Genomic DNA, 12,104 nt, shown 5'->3' with positions numbered 1-12,104 from the left:
TTTTTTTGTGATGTGATCGTCTCCCCCATAGGATTGCTAGGCTTCGTATAGTCTCTCGTTTGCATGTCAATTAAGGTAGCACAGTTCCTTCGTCTAGGACTTCCTTTTTGCATGAGCATTCCTAAAACACAAACAAACTCTTTGATTTTCTTTTCTTAAGAACACGTTAACTCCTTCTACTACAGGTGAGTAAGTCTCCAAAGGTCGAGCATCCGGTAGATTGCGTAGTCACGTCGTTCATCTAATAAACACAAAACAAACAAAAATAGTTTACCCGAGCTACGGTGCTCTGATTCTCAACCCTTCTTGAGATACGTATGCAGCAGGGTAGGGCCTGTGTGAGCAATAACTTTTTCTTTTCCCTACTTTGATTTTCTCTCTTTTGCATCGCACATAGGACTTTTTATACACACACTTTAGACATAAATAGAAAACGTGGATCCTGTGGAGTACCACAGACGTGAAGGGGTGCGATAACCTTCCCTTCACGTAACCGGCCCCCTTACTCAGTTTTCTTTGGTTCGAGACTTTGTTTTATCCATTCCCTCTTGGTTATGCAGTACTACCTTTCCCTCCTCTTGGGATAAAAGTACATAGCTGGCGACTCTACTCTTTTTCTCCACGCCACTCTTTTCGCGTTTGTACTTGGATTCGGGAAATCCGGGGAGCGACACCAACATTAAAATTCTGGTGAAATTCAAGGTTCCGGACTTTGAAAAATACAAAGGGAATACTTGTCATTTGAGTCATCTCGTCATGTATTCCAGGAATATGTCTACTCAAACTGATAATGATCAGTTGTTGATTCACTACTTCCAGGATAGTCTGACTGGAGTTGCCCTGAGATGGTACATGGGTCTGGACAGTGCTAGCATTTGTACTTTCAATGACTTGACCGAGGCTTTTGTCAAGCAGTATAAGTACAGCGTTGATATGGTGTCGTATTGAGATCAATTGAGGTCGATGTCTCAAAGGGATAAAGAGACATTCAAAGAATATACCCAGAGATGAAGGGAGCTGGCGGCTCAGATTAGTCCACCTTTGGAAGAAAAGGAGATTACTAAAATTTTCTTGAAGACGCTGAGTTCATTTTACTATGAACGAATGATTGCTAATGCCCCCAATGATTTTACCGATATGGTGAACATGGGGATGAGATTGGAAGAGGGAGTCCATGAGGTAAGTCTGTCCAAAGATGAAGCGTCAACAAGTAAGAAGTATGGTGGGAGTTTCTCTAAAAAGAAGGAAGGAGAAACTAATGAAGTATCAAATGGGAAGCAGAGGAGGCCTCATGTGAGGAATAGTTCTCAGTCACGTCAACATCAACACCATGTTTCATCAGTAATTCCAGTTTTTTCCAACAATTCAACCAATCAATTAGTTCCAATTCAACAACAACATCAGCAACAATTGTAACAAAGAACTAACTACAACAACAACAACAATCACCAGCAAAACTATGAAAGGAAGAAGGTCTCTTTTGACCCTATTCCTATGACATACGCAGAGCTATATCCGTCCTTGGTAGTCAAGAATCTTATCTAGCCAAGGAACCCTCCGCAAATTCCTGAGCCATTGCTATGGTGGTTCAAACCTGATCTTCATTGTGCTTTTCACCAGGGGGAGGGGGTTGGTCATGATATTGAGAACTGTTATCCGCTGAAATATGAAGTTCAGAAGCTTGTCAAGAGTGGTATGGTGTCCTTTGAGGAGAGAGCGTCGAACATCAAAGCAAACCCGTTGCCTGGTCATGGTAATGCCTTAGTGAATATGGTAGACGGTTGTCCGAGGAATTTCAGGGTATTTGATGTATGCTATATTAGAAGATCTTTAGCAGCAATGCATAAGGATATTTGCTTGGTCAGTGATTGTGAGCATGACCATGATGGTTGTGTGATTTTTAGTGTGAACCCTCGTGGATGTGTAATTGTCAAGAGGGATATTCAGAGACTAATGGATGAAGGTCTTATCCAAACCTTCTAGTCCTGACATTGGGGCAATGATGTGAATATGACTATGCCAGTGTTCAAGACCCCTGAGCGGGTAGTCATTTAATTTGATAGCAGCAACAATAATAATGTCAACAGATCGGTATTGTCATTGGTTATACTGTTAGCGGGCCCTGTCCCTTATTTATTCGATAAAGTTATGCCATACCAGTATAATACCACTATGATAGAAAATGGTCAAGAGGTTCCTCTTCCAGTTGCAAACTCAGTGGTAAATATTGCAGATATTACGAAGGTGACCCGTAATGGTCGTGTGTTTAATTTAGTATTTACGAAGGTTGTGGAAGACGTGTCAGTAGGTAAGAAGGAAGAGATTCCTGCAGTTAATCCAGTTAGTGCTTCAATGTATCAGTCTGGTGAATCCAACAAGTTGAAGACTAACGATGATGATAAGGTGTTACGACTAATAAAAAGAAGTAAATTTAACATTATGGAGCAGCTGCTCTAAAATCCGTCAAAGATTTATGTGTTGTCATTATTGATGAATTCTAAGGCATACATAGAAGCTTTACAGAAAGTGTTGGAACACGCTTATGTTGAACACAATGTTATTGTGGATCAATTTGACCACATTGTTGCCAACATCACTTCTTATAACAATCTGAGCTTTTGTGACGAAGAACTTCCCGAGGAAGGCAGAAATCACAATTTGGCGCTCCATATTTTAATGAATTGTAAGGAGGACACTATGTCCAATGTTTTGGTTGATACTGGATCATCACTGAATGTGTTTCCAAAGTCAACTCTATCTAGACTCACCTATCAAGGCACCCCTATGAGGTTTAATGGCATAGTTGTTAAAGCGTTTGACGGTTCTCGTAAAACTGTCATTGGAGAAGTGGACCTTCCAATTAAGATAGGTCCGGGCGATTTCCAAATTACTTTCCAAGTGATGAATATCCACCTGGCCTATAGCTTCTTGTTGGGAAGGCCTTGGATCCATGAGACTGGAGTTGTGACGTCTACTCTACACCAAAAGCTGAAATTTGTGAAGAACGACAAGCTCGTCGTTGTTGGTGGAGAGTGTAATACCCAAAAATTTACCCTTCATTTTTCCTGGAAGCATGGGATTATGTTTTACAATTCATTAGCATCATATTAGGTCATACTCATTGCATACTGCATTAGTGACATGGAGATTAGGTTTTGATCGATCACTCCTTAACAGAAGGAGCCCACACAAAGCAAGATTTAGAATTGGACTTCATTTTCTAAGTATACAAGTCTCAACGGTCTCAGGGGGGTCCAAGTATCTTATTATGGTCCTCAGTTCATCAATGAAGGATTCAAAGCTATCAGAGTGTTCATCTGGATTTAATCAGAAATTAGGGTTTCATGGCTACCTGCAACAGGAAATGTTTGGTTGGAAGTAGAGGAGCTCATCCATGTCATGATTAGAGAGGCATCTTGGCCCAGGAAGATTCACAATTATCTCAGAAAGATCCATTGACAATCAGTGCAATCAGTTCCTGATCATTTTGCCCTAAAACTAGGGTTTGGTATAAAATCAGTTTATTTCTGATTCTTTGGGTGAAACTCTTTTCCATGGCCCTCCATATGTCCACAAGGGTCTACATACAAAAAATCAACTCTTTATTTGAGCTAGAAGTGCTTCAATTGATCAATGGAATCGGGAATCAGACAGTTTGGAAAAAGTCACCTGTGGGGCCAGAAAAGTCAACTCCTGACATTTTGAGAGTGGAATCTCAAAATCCATGCCTAGGGGATCCTACATGTGAAACTTTATCAAGGTTGGATCATGGACTCATCATTTAATCAGGAATTGGAAAAGTTACTTAATTTGGAAATGGTTGACTTTCCATTTAGGACAAGTTTTCATGATCGTTGCACTCACTTTAAGCCCATTTTTCATCACGATAAAAGCTCCATTTGAAAATTTCTCCAACATGAAAGTTGTTCCTTTTGTTCCAAGCTTTTTATAGATATAAAGTTTTCTCCATTTGGATTAGAATTGAGAAAGTTATGCTTAGTCAAAGTGAGACATTTGTTTAGGACACTTGGACAAATTTTTAAGTCCAAAATCTTCAAAATTTGTCAATAATTCTTGGCCAGTTTTCTTGCACTTCAAGGCATTATTTGAAAATACCTTCTTCACAATGATTGTACCTTGCCATGTCCTCTTTCACATCCTTTTGGAATCATCTCATTTGGATCCATGGTTTGAGAGATACATTCATTTAAAGTGGGCATCATGACTTGATTTTCTAGGCAGATTTTGGGCCTGGCTGGCCCAATCAGATTTTCTAAGCTTGCTGCACAAACCAATCACGTTTTTTACCTCTTTTGGCCATGCATTGGACATCCATTCACTTATGTTTGGCCCAAAATAACAATATTTTACACCTCACTTCACACTTGAAAACTTTACCCCGTACCCCTACAATTGTACCCACACCTCTACATTTAATTTTTTTGGACCAAAATACCCTCATATAAATAGGGTATATTTTTCATTTCTAATTTTTTTTACCATTTTCGTCTGAAGACTTCCGGAATACAAATTTTTCACTTTTTGGCATTGTAAACCGGAACACCCAGAGTAAGTCTTCCGGTTCACGTAATGTATACCGGAACACATGTATAAAGAGTTCTAGTTTGTTGCCTTTTGGGGGCAATGAACCGGAAGTCTTTTAGAAAGTCTTCCGATTTGGTTTGTTGTAATTCCGGAAGTCTTTCTTAAAGACTTCCGGTTTGGATGGTTTAAACCGGAACTCTTTTAAAAAGTGTTCCGGTAGTCATCCTTTTTTTTAATTCACCGGAACTCTTCTTTGAAGTGTTCCAGTGCGTTTTTTATTATTATTTATTTATAATTTTTAATAATTTTTTTAAAATGTCAAAAAGGGTACAATGGGAATTTTTAAAAATTTGTAGGGGTATGAGGCTAACTGTAGGGGTATAAGGTAAAATTTTCTTCACACTTTTATTCTTATGGATAAATCACTTATTAAAAAGCCCATGAGAACACCTAATCCACCCTATTTAAGAAGCTGAAACCCTAACCCTAGAGGAGCATTGGAATTTCGTGGCAAAGAGGCAAAGCTTCATCACATATCATATTCCATTTCACTTCTATTGTCCATTAGGTAATCATCTCTTCCATGGCCATATTTTGATATATCTACGCTTGCTTACCATGTTCATCACCATTAATCCTTCCATTTTCGTATTTCTTTTTCTTATTTAAAATATTTTCTTTGTTCATAAAATTACCCAAGAATATTTTTCACCTTTCTTAACGTTTTATTTAATTTTATATAATTTTTATTTTTGTATTTTTTTAATATTAATATTTTATTTTAATTATTTATTCTAAATGGTCCATTTTAACACACTTTTTTTTTATTGATTTTATTTTTATGACTTAAAATTATTGTTAGTATTTGATTTTTGGGATGAAGGTTGACCACTGTCTCATGGTCAACCTGACCTTTTCTTGGAATTTTATTTCACATTTTCAATTTATGTTGGATTTATTTTTGACCTAGTTTGGCTGGTTGATTTTTGGTTGGACCTATGTTTTATTTTAATTAATTCACGTGCCAATTTTCATTATTTTTAAAATCTTTTTGGGGGATGATGATGTCCTGACCCAACCTCATTTAGTTTGATTTTTCATAATTTTATTGATTAATTTACTATTTATTCTTGATTTATTTCTAACCTAGTCTCATTAATTGACTTTTGGTTGGACCTATGTTTTGTTTTAATTAATTCACGTGCCAATTTTCATTATTTTTAAAATATTTTTGGGGGATGATGATGTCCGGACCCCACCTCATTTAGTTTAATTTTTCATAATTTCCTTGATTAATTTACTATTTATTCTTGATTTATTTCTAACCTAGTCTCATTAATTGACTTTTGGTTTGACCTCTGTTTTATTTTAATTAATTTATGTACCAATTTTCGTTATTTTTAAAATCTTTTTGGGGGATGATGATGTCCTGACCCCACCTCATCTAGTTTAATTTTTAATAATTTTCTTGATTAATTTGCTATTTATTTGTTATTTTTTAAATTGACTTGAATTTTCAGTTGACTTCTTTATGACCGATGTTTGACTTAGGGATTGCTTATGGCAATTGCAGAGATCTTTTGATCCTCCCTCGTTCATCTCATATGCCATGTATTAGAGGCCTTTTACCTTGATTTTATTTGGTCCTTACCTTATTTCCTGATTAAATTATTCAGTGGACCCTTCGTGTGCATATTTTCATCTGTTTGATTCATCTGTTATCTTTTATACTTGTTTCTCTCATTCATGCTTTCTATTGCTTGATTATTTAACATGTTCATACTCCCCTGCATTGTTTAAATGCTCCCTTATTTGATTCTTTGGTTTGATTATATATTGTTTATTTATCCTATCTGATTGATAATTGTTGCCTACTTGTATGATGTATGAGGCATATATTCTTATTGTTTGTTTACCATGAACAATCCCCATTCATAACAAATGTACCCCTCTCCCATAAAATGTATAATATTTATTTCTTTATTTCTTTAGTCACCTGTTAATACAAGAATTAAAACGAACATCTGATAACCATTTCAAAATAAGATCAAAAGCTCGATCCAACGTCGAGTAATCATTTTCAAAACTTAACAGAACCAGCACGCATTCATCCATCCTCTTGTAAGTCGATTGCCTCAGGCACCGCCATCTACCTGTAAGTCTATTGCCTCCGGCATCGCCATCTACCCTTATCCGTAACTCCTCTTTGCGCTGCATCCGTCGACTCTTGTTCCGTGTAGGTAGCACCCATTAGGTAGAACCCTTTGTATGATAACATAGGTAGAATTCCCTTATTCTTTGCATGCTAACATTAGGTAAATGTTCCCCTTCGTAAATCCTAACACATAGGTCCATATTGCATGACAACTCTAGAGTAGAGCTTCCCCACTTTTAGACCTTCCGTGCGTCTCCGATCTTGTGGCATGTCAGTCCGTTCTATTGCAAAGAGGTAACTGCCTAAGACTCGATTCAGCAAGCTGCGACACCTACTGCTAGGACGTTGAACACACCGCCCACCCTCCTTTGACGCAGCTAGTATCCTCTTTTGTAAACCCATGTTCAGATGGCAATCCTTAACCCCTAGTTAGCCGAACTACGTTTTGCTCTGATTCTCATTCCATATGAGATACGTAGGCATAAGATGCGACGACTTACCGAGCACACTTATCTTTAACCCATAGGTAGCCGAGCTACGAAGACTCTGATTCTCATACTCAAATGAGATACGTAGGCAGTGGATGCGACATCCTTGCGAGTCATTTTCTTTTAACCTTCCTTTTAGTAAATAGTACTTTAGATATACCTACACCCTTTAGACTAGAACAACACTTATGAAAAGGGCTCCCTAGGAGTACCTAGGATCTTTTGGGTGCTTAAAACCTTCCCATTGCATAACCAACCCCCTTACCTAGATCTCTGACATTTTTACTAGTTTTTGATTCGATAAAACTTTTAGGTTTTTGTTTGCTTTCTAACCATTCCTTTGGATAAATAGAAGTGCGGTGGCGACTCGACTTGTATGGTTTACCTAGGATATAGTCAATATCTCTAATGGTAACGAATACCCCGCTACAAAAAAGTGGCGACTCTGCTGGGGACTATCATTTGCCTAGTGGGTTTTGCCTACTTTTCATATTTGTTGTATTGTATGGTATATTGCTTTGTGACATATTTTTGTGCAATTTGGGATTACTGTATTGTATGTAATGATTGAATTGTTTGAATATTAATTCCTTGTATGCTTGGTGATCTTTGTGAGATGAGTTCTATACCCGAACTCGAGTGCACTTAGGATAGGAGAATGGCATAGTCTTGTTGACTTGTGTGGAGTTATTCCTTAGCAAGTTGACTTGCAAGCCCATTCACTTGGTGGAGGTTATGTTGGGATCAATAATGTCACACGAGTAGTCTTGGTTAGGCATTACTCTTTCCAATATATGCCTTAGAAGCCAAGGACCTTAGTTTACCATGCCCATCTTGGCCTATTTTTAGGACGTAGTGTGAAGATCGTTCAAGTGTAAGATTTGATACGATTGTTACGCGATACTACACTCATAAGAGTCTCTCTTGAGAATATTTTTGGAATACGAGTAGTCGTTTATCCGATAATATCCGAAAGATGGGATGATGACTATGGGAACCTCTTGTAGAACATGATTGTCAGGTTTAACCATAGTACACTCCCTTTGGGTGGTTCTTAACCGAGACTCCATGCTCGTGACTCGCAACAAACCCTTGATTCGTGGTTGATCAGCTCTTGTGTATCCTTAATATCAATGGAACTTGAGTGTTGATAAGGTGTAAACCATAATCCACCAAAATGGACGATTGATGTTAAGGATGACTTGATCCATCCCATGATCTTTGTATGGTGTGATTTGCTTGATCCTTGAGTGTGATTGTTGCATCCATGCATTCATGCATTCATACACATCCATATCATCAACAATGAGAAAATTTTCAAGGAACTTAAGAGGTCTATATGCCAATTTTCAGACATGGATAAGCAAAGAAGGAATACGAAGAAGTACAGTTTCAGACAACCCAACTTGAAAGAGTTAAGGAGTTTGACATCCTATGTATTAGATCCCTTGGAATTCAAGGCTCGTCATGGGAAGCTTCTGTCTATTCTGGCTACTCAAGTGGATGAAGGTCTAATGAGTGTATTGGTGCAGTTCTATGATCCCTTGTACCGTTGCTTCACTTTTCTGGATTTCCAACTTTTGCCCACGCTTGAGGAGTATGCCTATCTTGTTGGCATTCCTATCCTAGACCAGTTGTCGTTCAGTGGCTTGGAGAGAGTTCCTTCTTCTCAAGAGATTGCTGATCTGTTGCGTATAGATGAATCTATTATTGGTGCTCATATGACTACCAAAGGTGGAATTTAAGGTCTCCCGTCTGATTTCCTCATTGATCAAGCTACTATGTTCGGGAAGGCCATGAGTGAGGACGCCTTTGAAGCCATAGTTGTACTTCTCATTTATGGGCTAGTTTTATTCCCAACATCGACAAGTTTGTGGATGTGAACGCCATTAGGATTTTCTCTACTCTTAATCTCGTTCCTACTCTGTTGGGTGACACTTATTTCTCTTTGCATATAAGTAATGCAAAGGGTGGTGGTACCATTGTGTGTTGTTTGCCTCTGTTGTACAAGTGGTTTATTTCGCACTTGCCTCAGACGCTCGCCTTCAAGGAGAACAAAGGATGTCTATGGTGGTCCACGAGACTTATGTCTCTCACTAATGATGATATCTTTTTGTACAATCGTGTATATGATGGTGTGCAGATTATCGACTCTTGTGGTGAATTCTCCAATGTACCTCTTCTTGGTACATGCGGTGGAATTAACTACAACCCTATTTTGGCACGTCGTCAGCTTGGGTTCCCCCTAAAGGATAAACCCAATAACATTCTGTTAGAGGGTGTGTTCTTTCAGGAGGGTAAAGATCCCCAAGGCTTGAAGGGCATGATGGTCCACGCTTGGCGCAAGATCCATAAGAAAGGAAGGAAGGAGCTAGGTCCGAAGAACTGTATCGCTTTGGAACCCTATACCTCTTGGGTTAGGAGGAGAGGTTCCGAGTACCTCATGCCTTATGAGTATCCAAGACCCACACCTTTGGTTGTGGCTGGGCCTTCAATCCTCCCTAGACAAGGAGTAGAGGAGTTGAGAGACGAAGACCGTTCTCGTGCTTGGATCCGTGAACGAGAGGAGTTGCTTCAGCAGATCAGAGAGAAGGATGCTTTGATAGAGTTCCTTGAGCACCAGGTTATTGATGATCCTGATGATGCATTGACTTCTCTACTTCCTCAGTCTTCCAAGTTTTGGAAGAGGAAGTATGATCGACTCACCAAAGAGAAGGCAGATATGGAGGCAGCCTATGAGAGGGAGGTGAAGAGGCTTCGTACAACTTATCTTCCGGTCTCGAGGGCTTTGGACGATTTCTTCTAGGGATCCATAGGATGTTCATTTTCCTTCTCTCTTGTATTGTATTTGGTTACCAAGACTGTACTTCTTTGGCGTAAAAACATTTCCAGATATTAATTAACATGATATTTCCGTATGTGATAAACGTTTAATATTTCCAAAATTTGCAAATAAGACTCTAAAGTTCCTCTGATATAAAAATTAAATCATAAGCATTGCATGCATCATGTTTATCTATTCCTAGGGGTTTATATCTTCTTCTTGATTCTAGTCGGGGTTTTCTTACACTGTTTATCTAATGTGAGACTGGAATCAAGGGGTAGAATACCCTTTGAAATTGATAAACATGTCATTGCATTTGCATATTCATTAGCATGTCTTGCATAACAGGTACCGCCGCAGTGTTCTCATCTTGTTTGGTATTCCATTATTAGGATAGTTGACTCAGGCAGAGAGCAATGGAAGGTTTACAAGCAGAGCTCGCTGAGATGAGGATTCACATGAATCAGTTCATGGAAGTGGTCCAAGGAGTGGCTCAGGGACAGCAGGAGATTAAATTGTTGGTACAGGGGAATCCCCCCTACTACTCAACCGGAGGTTGTGGCTGATCCTCCTGCTGGAGAGGCTAATGGACCCAATAGACTGGGGCCTATCCCCATCCCACATGGAAACCTTGGTCAACAACCCATCCATGATGATCAGGAGGATCAATTCCCCCTGCTTCAGGAGGACTTTGGCATGGGCCATGGTATGGACCATATCTTTCGAAGACTGGAAGAGAGGTTGAAAGCTGTGGAAGGGCATAATGCTCTTGGTGTGGATGTTGCTGACTTGGGGCTGGTCCCAGGCGTGAGAGTTCCGCCAAAATTCAAAGTCCCCGTGTTTGATAAGTACAATGGCAACTCTTGCCCGAAGACTCATGTACAAGCTTACTTCCGCAAGATGATCGCGTATTCTGATGATGAGAAGCTACTCATGTACTTCTTCCAGGACATCCTAGTTGGGGCATCCTTGGAGTGGTATATGAGGCTGGACATAGCCTATATTCGCTGCTGGAGAGACTTGGCTGAGGCCTTTGTGAAGCAATATCAGTACAATGCGGATATGGCACCTGACAGGACTCAGCTCCAGAATCTGTCTCTCAAGAGCAACGAGTGCTTCAAAGAGTATGCTCAACGCTGGAGAGAGTTGGCTTCCCGTGTTCAGCCTCCGATGTTGGAAAAAGAGATGACCAACATGTTTATGAACACACTGCCTGGATCTTATTTGGAGTGTCTGGTGGGTTGCAACGCCTCGAATTTTGCTGATGTGGTCTCTACCGGTGAGAGGGTGGAGAACTACTTGAAGACATGTAAGATCCAAAATGGGGTTGGATCATCTTCGGGGTCAAAGAAGCCGTTCTTAGGAGGACAGAAGAGGAGAGAAGGGGATGCAAACGTTGTGTCTTCTTATCAGAGCAGAGGTAACCGAAGGAACAGTTTTCAGAATTACCATCTGCAACCTCACGTTGCAGCTGTGACCATTCCGGCTGCAGCACCAGTGCAACAACAACAACCATAACGTCAACAAAATCAATACCAACAACAACAGGGTAACAGACCTGCTTATCAACAGAGACAGAGGATGATGATTAGGCGTTTCGACACTCTTCCGATGTCGTATGCCCAGTTGCTTCCCAACCTTCAACATTTGCAACTTGTGCAGTTACACACTTTGGCTCCTCCCGTTGGCAGGCTTCCAGTTGGTTATGACGCCAATGCTAGGTGTAATTTCCACTCTGGGGCACCTGGCCACACTATTGAGAACTGCAAAGCTTTTAAGCACGTAATTCAGGACCTTATTGATTCAAGGGCCATTAACTTTGCGCCGGCTCCTAACGTTGTCAGCAATCCTATGTCGTGGCATGGTGGAGCAAATGTTAACATGGTCGAAGGAGAAGTCAAATCAGTCAAAGATGTTGGCCAGATCTCTGCAATCAACAAAGAAGATGAGGATAGTGATTGCGACATTGACAACTGGGTGCGTCCAAGGGTCCCGGGTGAAGTTCTCCGCAACTGGTCTTCTGAAGAGATTATCCAAGTCACTATTCTTAAAGAGTAATTTTCTTTGTTTATTCATGCATATCCGAGTCTTA

Source organism: Lathyrus oleraceus, chromosome 3 (genome assembly GCF_024323335.1).
Source record: "Lathyrus oleraceus cultivar Zhongwan6 chromosome 3, CAAS_Psat_ZW6_1.0, whole genome shotgun sequence".
Taxonomy (NCBI): domain Eukaryota; kingdom Viridiplantae; phylum Streptophyta; class Magnoliopsida; order Fabales; family Fabaceae; genus Lathyrus; species Lathyrus oleraceus.
The sequence above is the reverse complement of the archived record's forward strand: the minus strand, read 5'-3'. Positions refer to the sequence as shown.